Source organism: Falco cherrug, chromosome Z, assembly GCF_023634085.1.
Source record: "Falco cherrug isolate bFalChe1 chromosome Z, bFalChe1.pri, whole genome shotgun sequence".
NCBI classification, from domain to species: Eukaryota; Metazoa; Chordata; class Aves; order Falconiformes; family Falconidae; genus Falco; species Falco cherrug.
Genome location: NC_073720.1, coordinates 23,216,154 through 23,230,009, shown reverse-complemented (window position 1 = coordinate 23,230,009; position 13,856 = coordinate 23,216,154). Strand labels below are relative to the sequence as shown.

The 13,856-nt window shown below is 36.9% G+C and overlaps 1 long non-coding RNA gene across 1 annotated transcript; it reads left to right on the top strand.

The window, feature by feature from the left end:
- The first annotated feature begins 3,635 nt into the window (after window positions 1-3,635).
- LOC114016367 (uncharacterized) lies at window positions 3,636-13,637 on the top strand. Its single transcript, XR_008730360.1, has 2 exons — window positions 3,636-11,690; window positions 12,815-13,637. It is a non-coding gene; the product is annotated as an uncharacterized LOC114016367 (long non-coding RNA).
- The last annotated feature ends 219 nt before the right edge of the window (window positions 13,638-13,856 follow it).

The following is a 13,856-nucleotide window of genomic DNA, read 5'->3' as shown; positions in this document are numbered from 1 at the left end:
CTTGTTGCTTGCTTATTGAGGTGATGGAGAGATTTATGGGTAAGAGAAGTGGCCTTCTCCTTGTGGTGGCAGCTGCATTGCTTGGAACTTGCAAAACACATGGATGAAGGTTCTGGCTGGCACCCTCCATCTCCTCTAATTCTTCCTCTTCCTTTCTGCTTTGCAGGTGATGGAAATAAGAACCTTTTCTAATAATTCTGACTTGGGCTTTGGATGATAGTGAAATAAACAGTTTTATAAGAGTCAAAAAATAATTAAACATGATTATGAATCCTGAAGAGGGAGGGTTTATGGAGACATATTCACCGGGACCAATGTTTCTGAAAATGTATTTCAAAGGCAAAACCCCCAAACCAAACACCAAAGCAGCTCAGTTTTAATGTATCTTACTTAGATGGAGAAAAGGACACAGCATGTGGGAGTACTTGCAGAGATTTGGAAAGATCTAGCATATCCTTGTCTTGAAATATGTTTTTACAATCCCACTGAAGCTGTTGTGCTGCCAGTAAAGATCTAAAGATTTGAGAATGTGTGGGAAAATTACTTGGGGGGTAGGGGGGCTGGGAGGTTGGAATTAGAGAAAACTGGGACCTAGTAGAAGCATGGTATTACAGAAATGTTTTTAGGGTAAAATGCAGCTATGGCTTTCAGGATGGCTGGCACGGACGGAATCTCCCTGGCCACGGCTCCCTAACCACACACCCTGCCGTCTGAGCACCTGCTGGTGGGAGTAACGGAGGCTGGAGCGGAGCGGAGACCCCGCGGCCGGGCTCTGCTGTGCTCCCTGCGGGAACGGGAACTCGATGGCACCACACAGCTGATACGTGCATAGCGGTTGTCACACCAAGAATACATGAGAAGATGTCCACTGCGGAGCCGACCGTTTTTATTTTCTTAGATGTAATTATTACATTTATTTTTTAGAAATTATTAAATTTAAATTATTTAATTATTAAAATTAAGTAATTTCCTTAGATGAAACACTCTCATTGCAACACCAACGCACACCTCCATCCCAAAGTCACCCGCCTCTGGGGCACTGCCACACCTCACTGGGCAGGCGACACCAGCCCCTAACAGAAGTGTGTGTGACTGGAGTCACTCAAGCTCCACCTAAATGCAGAGAAAACAGACTGGCCCTGAACTGGAATAAGTCCAAAGGGGAGGGCGACTTGTTATCTAAACTCACGAATTATCACATGCTGTTTTAGTGTTTAACTATGTGTTAAACGAATGTGTGCACAAAGTTTAGGTCAAGCTGACTCTCTAAAGTTGTTGAAAGTGAAGAAGGAAGGGACTTTTAATCAAGGGAGTCAGCCTTGGGAAGGACGGGAAACAAACAATGGATGGTGAAAAGAACACTGTTATCTAAGTTATGCAGAAAGAAGCTTTCAAGTGAGGAAAGCTCTGGCCACAAAAGGAGACAAGCTGATAGGTGTTGCAACCCCCCCACATCAACAGAAAATTAGTTGAAAATAGGACAGAGGTAATTGTGGCAGTGGGAGATTGCGACCTCTGACTCAAATAGCCCCCCGAGAGAGGGCAAAACCCCATTTGGGGAGCACGCGTGTTAGCAGAAAGCTTCCGTAGTGCTGTATGAGGATGCGCGCTGATCTGCATTAGAAGCGAGACACTTGTAGCCAGTCCTGTGTATGGTCAATGAATGTGCAACGTACTGTGAAGTACAAAAAGTGGATAAATGAGGGGAGAAGTTAGGGAAGACTCCATCGTAATTCCTGGGATCAGTCGATGGGCTGAACCTGTCTTGTCCCACATAGGGACACCTACTGGGTAAGAACTTGATTCTGTGACTAACCCATGCTAGCTGTTACTAAGTGTGTTGTTTTAAGCTCATTTTACAGTCAGTGTATTATCACTGGCAACCTTTGAACTTGATTCTGTCACAAACTCGTACTTTGTATAATAGAAGTCTTCAGCTGAAGTTCATTTTGTATAAATCTTCGGAGGTTTGAGTAGTTGTTGCAAGGGACTTGACCCAGTGATGCTGTCTGTGGCGGTCCCTGTGTATGTTAGTGGAATCACCCTGCGATACAGTGGGCTGTCAAAACACAGATAGACAAACTAGTCAGACACAAATGTTTCATCTTGGGAAACTGACAGGCTGATCACATATAAAGGGTTTCAGGAAACCCCTCTTCTTAATGTGACAGAATGTATGACTACTATCCTAAAAATATAGGACTGAATTACTGTATAAAGGCAAAGAAATAAGTGCTTGGTTTCAGTGTTGTTTCATGGATTTGCATTTTTGTTCTTGCCTTTTCTTTTTTCTGTTCTTTTTAACCTTGTCCTGTTGTTTCTTTGCTTTAATTCTTTCATGCTTTATGCCATACAGTTTTTTAATTGGCCTGTTTTCATCTTCTGTTTGTTTTTCTAGTCTCATATTATCCTTCTACTCTATAGTTTGTCCTTATTTTTCTTATTCTGTTTCTCACTTATTTCTCTGTTGTCCTCATTCCCATCTGTTTTCTCTGTGTGTTCAAAGAATAGGTTTGTGTTCTGTTCTTCTAAATCACAGTTGGAACTATAGTTTGGAAGTTTGTGTGTCAGATCTCCTAATATAAGCAAAATTAAAAACTTACCCTGCTTAAACTAAAACGCATGATGAGAGGAAGATTTATTATATAAATGAACTTTAAAATTACATAAAAATTCATATGCAGACACAGACTACAATATACAGTAGCCTTACAGGGCCAGATCCCTAAACCTGCCTTTGTTCATCACAAATGACCACAGCAGACTGGAGAAATTGTTTGGAATATATGCTACAGATACATATATCTAAATATATATATATATGATGGATTAATATCTGCTTATATACTATTTCTTCCCCTTCTCCCTGTGGAATGCCAAAGCTAAGGGAGGACAAAATTGTTTGAACAGCTCAAGGTGTGATCAATGGGTGACTCTTAACATGAGGTTAACATCAGTGTGGTTCAGCAGAGGCCTGCTGAGAATCCAGCTCTGTTCAGTGTTTCCCGTATCCCTCAGATGACAGTACTGGGAATATGTTTATAAAATCAAATGACATGAATGTGAAAAGGATAGCTGCTGGAACTTAGACCGATGAGAATTCATTGTGATCCTGACAAATCAAAGATACCTTCTGATAAAATGTTATGAAATTGCGTAAGGGAATGTGTAAGATACTGCACTTTGTTTTCCAGCATACAAAGGTAAGATTGGTGTAGGTAAAACCCTGCAGAACAGGAGCCAGGCATTTTTCTTGATATGAAGGTGAAGCTATTAGTAAGAAAACCGCTATCACACAGGAGGCAGAATTAGCATTACAGGTAGGAAGATATGTGAAGTAATTCTACCTAGTATTTACTCAGTCTTGGCTTTACCAGTTGATAAAGACCTATCCAGTCTGGTGCCTTGCACTTCAAGCAAGATGTAGGGCACTCAGAGAGAACAGAAAGGGAGAAAACACTGTAAGATGGGCTAGAAAACGTGAACTCCATAGAGACTGGAAGTATTGGAAGTAGATGACTGAGGGAAAACAGCAGTTCTCAAGTACAAAACCTGCTACAGCATAAGGAAAGGAGTAATGTGGGGTTTTTTTTCTGGCATCACAGAATATTATTTATTCTGAAATATATAATAAATTTCAGCAGAAGGATTCAGGTTAGATTGAAAATTCTTTTTAATGTTAAGGATAGTGAAGGACTGGATTAGTTTTCCACAGAAGACTTTAACTGAAGGTTTTTAAGAGAAGTGTAGACAATCTGCCAGAAATTACCCACACGTTGTTAATCACCCCTTGGGATTGGGAGAGAAATTGGATTATAGACTCCTCAAGGTCCTTTTCAACTCTGTTCTTCTTAGACTTTTTGGGATTAAAAAAATATTGTCAGCTTCATAAGAAATAATAACTTATAAATATTCCTATAGGAGGTAAAAACTTCTGCTTTTGCAACCTTCCCTAGTCTTATGAAAGGGTTTCTCACTTCATGGAAGTTTATTTATCAATTCATGAGACAGATGCTTTCTTCCAGTGTATTTGCTACTATTTACTTCAGCATCTTTTCCACTTTCCAAGTTCAGTACTGCTGGAAGCAACATTTCTTAACATTCAGTTACTGGAAATCCTTTTCCCAACAGAGCACTGGCAAAGTGATTTAATGACAGCAGTATCAGTGGTACTGAGTATTCCAGAAATTTGTACAGCTTTTAAAGAGAAGGGTAATAAAGAAATGGGGAAGAAACAAAGGACAGGAAAAGGAGAAATACATACTGACATGAAGAAACAGTGGAAAAAACTAAGCAGCAACAGAAAATGCTTATGAATGATGAAATAAAGTGAAATGGAAAATGTTAAGAAAGCAGCTATTTAGGAGTGAAGGTCAAAGTGAGAAAACGCAAGTCAGTGGGATGCTTAAAAAGAGCAAGTCCACATTTTCCTGTAGACTTTCTCTATTTTTTGCTCGCGTTCTGTTGACACAACACCTGCTATTGACATTTGAAAAATAATGGAGTGTTCTAAGCATTGTTCATCTGTTTTATTTGTAAATATTTTCAGTTATTTTGAGGAAATGCCAAATGAAAACTTCACTAATTCAGCAATGAAAAGGAAGATACAAGTATGAATGAACAGCCACAAAAGTGTTTCAAGTGGGCCTGGTTTTATTTTGTTTTTTCCTTGTAGACTTGCAACAGGTATAAAAAGTTCGATTCCCTGAATCCACTTAGTATTTTTAGTGGAGACTGCTTAAATCCATCACCTTTATGTGTAGCAAAAAAGGAAAATACATGATTCCTACTCTAAATGTGCTGCCCACTTGCAGTCTTTGGCAAATGAATCTAAGGTAAGTTGAATTTCGTAATACCTGTATTTTGTTGGTTTATTCCCAGTTGTGGGTTTTCATCTGCAGCTTCTTGAACATAAGTTGTGTTCTTACCTTAATGCAGCCTGTGGTCTTTGCATTGTCAACACAGCCTGAATTCTTGATGTGATGGGTAAAAAGACATTGTTTTGATCCAATGTCTGAAGCAGTGCTCTGCAATCCTCAGCATAGACCTTGTCGCAGCAGGACAAGCATGTGATTTGTGTAAATGCAGCATCTTTGTGGCTGTACCATTCCCTGTTAGAAGTGTACTACAGTACGTCTGTGCTCTGCAGAGCCCAGCCTCATAGGATACATAGGCTGTAGGGCATTTACTTTTGCAGACTCTTCCCTAAAACTCCTCCTACAAGTGGACAGCCTTCTTCAGGAATGAGAGAAGAGACACAATTTGCCTCTAAGACTGCAGAAGTAAAAGGAAAATTGTATCCCACAAGTATGAGGCCATAATATAAACTCACCAATCAGCAGTAACTTCTTTGAGAAAGAAAATGGCTCATCTCTACTCTTAAGTGCTTCTTGTAGCAACTTTAGGACCATTACTGCAGGTAAATCGAAGACCATTTAGTGCTATGTGAGATTCTCAGTTTGGCCTAAATCTGCTTTGAAAATTCACAGGAAAACCATCCAAAGTGTGCTTTTTAAGGAAATAATGTTTAATAAACAGAGTAATTGACTCTTAGTTGAGACAGACTTTGCTTTTTTGGGGGGCAGCAGGTATTCAGACTCCAAAATGAGATTGTGACAAATAGTTTCAGAACTAGTAAACAACAAAACTGGCTACCAAAAACAACAGTGCGGTAACCCAGAAATAATGCAACACAAGCTAGTTTGTTTGGCAACTGCCTGTATAAATAAGGCAAAGGTCCTTTAGGGTTGCTAAGCCAGCACAAAGCTTCTTATGGGCCAAAAAGGGAAAACAAAAATATGTCAAATAGATGATTCTTTGTCATTATGGATTTTTTGTTTTGTTTTGCTCTGCATTTCCTAATGTATCTGTGGATTTAGTTGGGTGGAAGGATGACGTCAGCTAGTCTTTTTTCAGTCCTTACTATTTCTGGTTACTCTTTTGCAAAGCTCAGAGGCTAGTTAATTTTTAGGAAGTAAATCTAATTCCTTATAATGAAATTTGGTTTCCTGCTGTTGTTTTACATATAATCCAAAACAAGAATGTGTACAACATGAAACATGAAAAGATGATATTTTTCAAAGAAACGTACCATAATTGTATCCAAAAAACGTGCCTGTGTACACACTAACATCATATCCATATTATTAAATAGTACTTCTACTCATGCTAGTATTATTTCCATTTTAATTGGGATTTTGCCCTTAGCAATTAAATCCTCTGCAGAAGCAGCTTAGCATCCAGAACCTGCTAGGATAATTCATTGAAGAGGGACATTTTCAGGGACTACACCAGTAGCAGATCCAGGATTTGTACCAAAAGCCCACTTAGTGCTGCCTTTATGTAGGATTCTGTAACATACACAGATTTGAGAATACTGTGGCCAGTATTTCTTATGCCTACTGTTGTCCTATTTAATGGTTTTTTGTAGGCTACTGATAGTGTTGGGTTTTTTTTCCCTCCATATTATTTCACGTTCAATACAGAAAATAATACCGTACTAAGATGAGAGATTTTTTTTTACCTCAGCTATCTGGCTGGGCATTAAATGCAAACTTTTCCTTGAGCCTTTATAATATAATGCTCCCATAAGAATGATTTAGGACTGTTTCAATTTATATAACTTGTGAATTGAAAGGTGAACAAAAATGTCTTTACAATTGTGTATCTAGCATAGCTGCAAAAATAAATTGAATTGATCCAGCTTTTTTTAAAATAAGGGGAAGACAGTCTAAGTCCCCCTATCGAGTCTGTTTTAAGGACAAGCTGAAGTTTATATTTCCTCAATCTCTAGCTTATGGGGAATGATAAGAAAAAGTGGCACTTGGCTAAAATTTAATTATTTGTATTAATTTTTAACAAGTATGTTCTGAACTTACGTTTAGGAAACCATGCGTTTGATTTTGGTGTTGGATATTGTGGATGAGTATGTACAACAAATGCAGTTTTCCAGGTTTCCTCTGCAATGTATATGACAGATTTATTTTGGAACCATTAGGTCACAGCACAATAAAAATAAAGTAGTTAAATGGAATAGTATAAAAACTGGATTAACAAGCTAGATATCTCTGCTACTAGAAACAAATTAACCTAAACTATACAGGTTATATCAAAGCAGCTAATGAAACATCTGTAAAACTTAAAACAGAAGGAGCAGAACTTCTCACAGTTTATGACACAAATGAAGTGTCAGACTTGTACAGCATATACATGGAGTACATCTGGTACTAGTTGGCCGTGACTGATTATGAAATGAAAAAGATTAATGAACACGCATTATGGAAAAAATCTGAATTTATAATTTAAAAAAAAATAAAAGAAACTTTGGTTAATTCTTTCAGTATAATTTTCAAAAAATTGATGTTCTGGGAAATTCAGAAAAACATTTATGTATAAAATCAGTGATCAGTATGTATACTCAGAACCTTCAGGTGGGTGTGATTTTCTTAATTAGTTATTTAAAAAATAAACAGCTAATAAGAATTAGGTTAAAATTTATTTAAAAAAGCAATAGTTTTCTATGGCCATATCACTAATATTGGGACAGAAAGCATCTCCATATTCCTGGATTTAGAACTTTACCATGCCTGCATCCTGACTCTGTATCTGAGTGTGAATTTAGGGGGTGGGAAGCTGTAAGCGCTCTCTATTCTGTATTATTCTAGATGCAATTAACTATATGGTGTTTACATTGTGGCCATGGGATTTTCCTGCTTTTATAAATACAGTTTATTTTTAACAGGAGTTTGTGAACTTGCCCTTCTATCTTGAAATGAGATCTGTATTTCTTCCTAACACAACTTGACTGGCTTCAGTAAACTTAGACCACAGAGGAATGTGGCCTATTTTTTTTTTCCAATTATTTAAGTTAAATTTTTAATGGAAGGTTACTCTAGTGCATCCATGAGTTGATTACTATTAAAATACATTACCTTATAAAATTAGTTTTAAGATCACCTATGAAAATGGCATTTAGAAATCTTGTTGTTTATCCAGTTTGATCCTAAAATATTACTGTATCTGCAGAACATAGGAAAGCTCATAGTGGAAGACAGTACCCTTGACATCCCTCTGTGTGTTACTTCCTGAATTCTTGAGAAAATCAGTTTATAATAGTATGTGAATTACATGTCATATGAATTATATGAATGGTATATAGATTAATATGAATTAATTTATCCTTGACATAGCTACTCATTCAACAGGCAGAAGCAATGACAGAGTGAAAGAATGCAGCAATCAATAACATTCTGTTTTATGGATGTTGGGATTTTCTAATTGAAAGATCACCATCCATAAGAACCTTCCTTTATTACAGATATTTATTAGTAATACTGCTGTAACACCCTAATCCCTAGATTTTTATACTTAAATCCCTTACATGATTGTTGCTGTTGAGTTGTGTGGTGTATTCCTACTGTGAATAAAATATTTCTGACAAAATATTTGTCCTGGTTTCAGCTGGGATAGAGTTAATTTTCTTCTTAGTAGCTGGCGCAGTGCTGTGTTTTGGCTATGATGTGAGAACAATGTTGATGGCACACTGATGGTTTTAGCTGTTGCTGGGTGATGTTTTCACTTAATCAAGGACTTTTCAGTTCCTTGGGCCCTGCCGGCCAGAGGGCTGGAGGGGGACGGGAAACTGGGAGGGGACACAGCCAGGACAGGTGACCCAAGCTAGCCAAAGGGACATTCCATACCATGTGATGTCATGCTGAGTATATAAACTGGGGGAAGAAGAAGGAAGGTGGGGACATCCACTATTATGATGTTTGCCTTCCTGAGTAACCGTTACGTGCAATGGAGCCCGGCTTTCCTGGGAACGGCTGAAACCCCTGCCTGCCCGTGGGGAGTGGTGAATGAATTCCTTGTTTTGCTTTGCTTGTGTGCACGGCTTTCGTTTCATGTATTAAATTGTTATCTCAACTCTCGAGTTTTACATTCCTTTCCGATTCTCCTCCCCATCCCTCTGGGTGAGGGGGCAGTAAGCAAGCAGCTGTGTGATGCCTGGATGCCAGCTGGGGTTAAACCACAACAATATTTAAGTTTTAAAAGCTGTTTTCTCTGAAAGGCAGCACTAATACCATTTATAGTCAACCACAGGTACATTCCTATAAAGCAGCCTTTGCCATGTTGTAGTAGCACAGCATCTGCTATATTCTCAGCTCCTGAGGGGACTCTAGAGATTACAAGACAATTTTAATTAGATCACTGGTATTCACAAGAGATTCTAAATACTAGCACACATTACAGTAAAACTATGTTGAAAGTTAGGTTGACTGTGAAGTTGATTGTAATCCCTGATTTTAACTGTCTTTAAACTGCAAAGACATTTCTGATGCTGACCACAGGTGGTTTTGTTTTGAACATTTGACTGGGAGAATAGTTAGAAAAATTGCTTAGGAAATGCATGGTGGGTAGTGATGGTTCTAAGAACGGATTTAAGCAAAAAGCTACTACCTATTAATCTGACGTACATGGTTATCAGCTGTTATCATGTATTCTCAAGTTCTGACTAAATTCTTCTCAGTTTTCTTATAGAATTTAGTACAATCGTTTGAATCTTTTTACCTCCCCCTTGGCAAAGGCAACACAAAAAAAACCCCAAAAGAAGATAATTTCAACTTTTCAAAGCTCACAAGTAAAACACAGATATCCTTTGAAAATGAGAACTGATTCCCTGCATAAGAATGGAGTTCCGTAGTTCAGTCACCTGCAGAGTCACCTCTGGCAGTCCAGTCAAGCTTTCTTCCTAAGGACAATGATGGATAGAACTGTATTACTCTTGCGGGAATGTCTTGGGTTTATCATTTTACAGCAGATCTTGATCACTTCTGCTGTCCATTATCATTATCTGCAAATCATTTATATCAGATATAGTAAGAAGAAATGCTAGACTGGAATGCTCCCTGCTTAGATAAACTCCAGAGATGTCTTTTAAAGTTTTGTACTGGTGCATATATGACCACATAGTCTTATGAGAAATAATTTAAGATTGGTATATATAGGTTAGATTGTATTGGTGATTCCCATTACTTAAAATAGGTGCTTTTTTATGCAGTATTTGTGGATTGATTGGTTTTTTATTTGTTTGTCTTTTAAAGTATATGGTATCCAAGGCAGGAATCAAGCATATTGTGTTTGTAGAGCAAATACGGTAAGAGTGAAGAATGATACTTCCTACAGCAGCACTGTAATGAGACAAAATAGCTTGGCTGAAATTCCGGTTATGGTCTTGACAGCAACATATTTTTGCAATTATTTCCACTCCTCAATCAAATAAGAAGCAATTTGAGAACACATTTCCCACATATAAACCCCTGATCTTATTAAATCTGCAGAGGAATTGGTTTTGCCAAGTATGCTTTAAATTGAAATGCTACCGAACTATTTAAAAAATGAAAGCTTCTACAAGTCTTCATATACAATCAGTTTTGGTTGTGTTGCTGTCTTCATTTTCTGTTTCTCCCTTGCTAATAATGACTGTCTGTATACTATTTTGGTTTGGTTTAGTCTTTTTGGTTTTAAATCACTTTTTCACCTAGTGCCCAGATGGCTTTGGTTATAAGTTGGCTTTGTCATTTTTTTATGATGGAAGGGATTATGATTGAGATTTGGCTTCTCCATCTACCCTTGTGTGCAACATTTAAAAAAAAAACCACAACACACCTCTAACTATAGAAGTCATTAAATCAAGATGTTTGCTTAATTTTCTTAAAGTGTTTAGCGCACATGAAGTTAAGCATGTGTATACGTCTTTGCAGTGTTGACTCCTCCATCATTGTTATTTCAACAAATTTTTAACACTTGTTCTTTCTTATTTAGCATAACCTTAAACCATACCTAACCTTAAATCTTTCAGCACAGAAATATATTATTTAGCCAAATGTTTATGGAAGAAAAATCCTACAGGAATTTTCATTATTGTCTGTTATGATTTTGTATATACCCTTTGTTTAAATTGAATATACCAAGCAGAAGATTTCACTATAGATCATCTTTTTGCTGTCATCCCTGCTGCAGATCCAGTGCTAGTAGTCAGAATTACATGAAGACAACTATTGGACATTTTTTAAAAGGAGTTTTACAGATCCAGCTCTTGATGGAAAGTCTGTAAAGCGATCATCCCATCTGTTCTACCCATATATGAAAATAGTAGTTGTCTTAGACACTTGAAATGTCTCACTTAATGCTGATAATGGTATCACAAACCTTGTGTCATATTTGTACAAAGTATAATGATTACTTCCCTACAACAAACATTTTAAATATTTTTACTGTATTATGCAAATATAAAAAATAGGATAAAAACTTCAATACCTTTCATTTGGTAATGTCTTAACATAGGTGATCAGTGCTGGACTATTGGCAAGAAAAGTAACAGCTGCTCCTTCATATACTCTTATAATGATAGGATATTTGGTGCAAGTGTGATCTTACTAATTTTGTTATTTTAAGAATATGTCTTTTGTGCTCTAAGTCTGGTTGATCTGAATTTATTTATTCCTTTTTCCTCTCCAGTATTTGTCTTCTTAACTTCCAGATTTCCTCAGGTATCAGGAATAGAATTTGAACTTCATCCAGATGCAGAACCAGGGCATGGAATTGTAGGACACTCAGTAAAAAACCAAGGACTGTATCTGAAGTAAAGCAAGATCTACCAACTTGCCATTGACAAATATTTGGCTAATGTAAGCTGTGATATGTTTATTGTTATTTTTCATGCTTGTGAAGCTTTATTTTCATAAAGTACAATCTGATTGATTGCTGAATTATGGGTATACTGGATTATAATTGCATTTTTTTCCTTTTTTCCTCCATTAGTTTTCAAATTTCTTAATTTCCTGATATTCCTATGTCTTTTGTTTGATAAATATTCCTGCCATCCTGCAGAAGATTAGTAGACACAGATATCAAGCCTGTTTCTTAAACTCTCTTACTCGCCTTCTAGTAAAGTTCACACATGCAAATACTATTTTTGCATATTCAAATTAAATATAGCTATTTGTAGCCACAATCTCTCAGTCTTATTTGCATGCAAAATCTACATGTTCAATCTGGAAGTTATTTAAGAAGGTAGCTCCAAGCAATTTCAACTCACTTTTCCAATGAATAAAAAATTCATACTAAACCAAAAATTCAATAGTTTTATTACTAATGCTTTTGCAGCCTTACAATTCAAAGTAATTTTGAAATAAGCATTTAAATGTGTACATTTACAGAACTGTCATATATGAGAATGTGACCATTTATTTCTCTCAGAGACTTTTTTTTGTGGTCATCTTGTAGTCATCCAGTTTACTGGGACTTTGAATAATGCAAATAAAGCTATATAATACACAAAATACTAAATATTAGGACATTAGTCTATGGGAACATTATCAGAGTGCAGCTCAGAAAAGGCAGGAAAGATCTGTGGCAGCTTCTGGGTACCCAGCCCTGTAAGTCCACAGAGCTGCTACTTTATGAATATGGTAATGATTTGTCAAATACAAGCTGCTTCACAGATTATTCACAGTTGATCCTTTTGGGATGATCACTCCTACAGGCATGTAGAGATGGGTTTCTGAAAGGACATGGAAATGGAGGAGGTAGAAAGACTCCTAAGGATGTTAAATCCTGTTTTAAAATTCTAGTCCCCTTTTAGGGAAGTGTATTTAACACTCAGAGGCTTTGGATTTAGTGTATGAGGCTTTCAAGGGACAAAAGCCTTTCTGATAAAGTCCCCATTTTACCCTCACAAATTATTTTTCCAGTATTTAGGTCTATAGATACATCCTGACACTGTCACCATCAATCTTCTTTTCTTGCTTAGCCTTTCATAAACGTCTTGTATACATCCATAAACGTCTGGAGAGAGTGAAGATTGCATCACTCTATCTCCTCTAGGCACCAGTGACAGGAATTTTGTTGTACTGGCTTTTCCATGGTTACAGAAGTTGCAATTAATTTAAAATAACTTCAATATGACAAAGAAGGCTTTAAAAGCAGCTAACACCATATTGTTACTGGAAGACCCCCTTCAGCTCTTATATAACTGAGATTAAGGTGGGATATATGTATTTTAAATATTGAATTAGTTGGGCAGGTCTGAAAAATCCCACCTAAGATTTTATTCTTTACAGCCATGAATACAGCCCTTTACGGTGGTTTTAGGTTCTTCTCAGTGATGCTTGAATAAAGCTGTTTCATTCAGAACACTATTTACTTATGAGAAGGGACAGATAACTGAGCTAAGGAATTTTTTTTAGATGACTACAATACTAACTTAAAGGCCTACTCTTTGAAGAGACTTTTGCCATCAATTCATGAAACTTACAGGCTGAAATATATTCTTCTACCAATAAGCTATGGCCCTGTCCCAAATTTGAAATGCAGAAGCAAAAAAACCCCAAATGGAATTTACTTACAGGCAGTTTAAGACAGTGAGTACAAATCCTTTTAGTAGTTCAGAAAGCCGTTCTCCTTTAGTCAAAGACATACAAAACACTCAAGAAATGAAGCATTATTCTTTGTCATCCATGTTCTTGCACTTAAATGAACAGTTCATGGCATGTTCTAATGCTGGCTATCTTGCATCTTGTTCAATGTTTCCCACACCCAAAAGACTGTGAATAAACGACTCTATTTTATTTGTATCATATGTCTCAGCTTGTGAACTTGATTTGATGGCTCTTTCTAAGAAAATTCATTGCTTCATAGAGAGGAAATGCAGAATATGGTGTACAGTTTTTAAACTGACTGTAAAGAGGGACAGAGAAGTCAGTAGTAGATGCAATACCAAATATCTTTTAATATGTTCCAAAATAGGATAGGAAAGTCTATCAGACTGTTGTGGTTTAACATGGCAAGCAGCT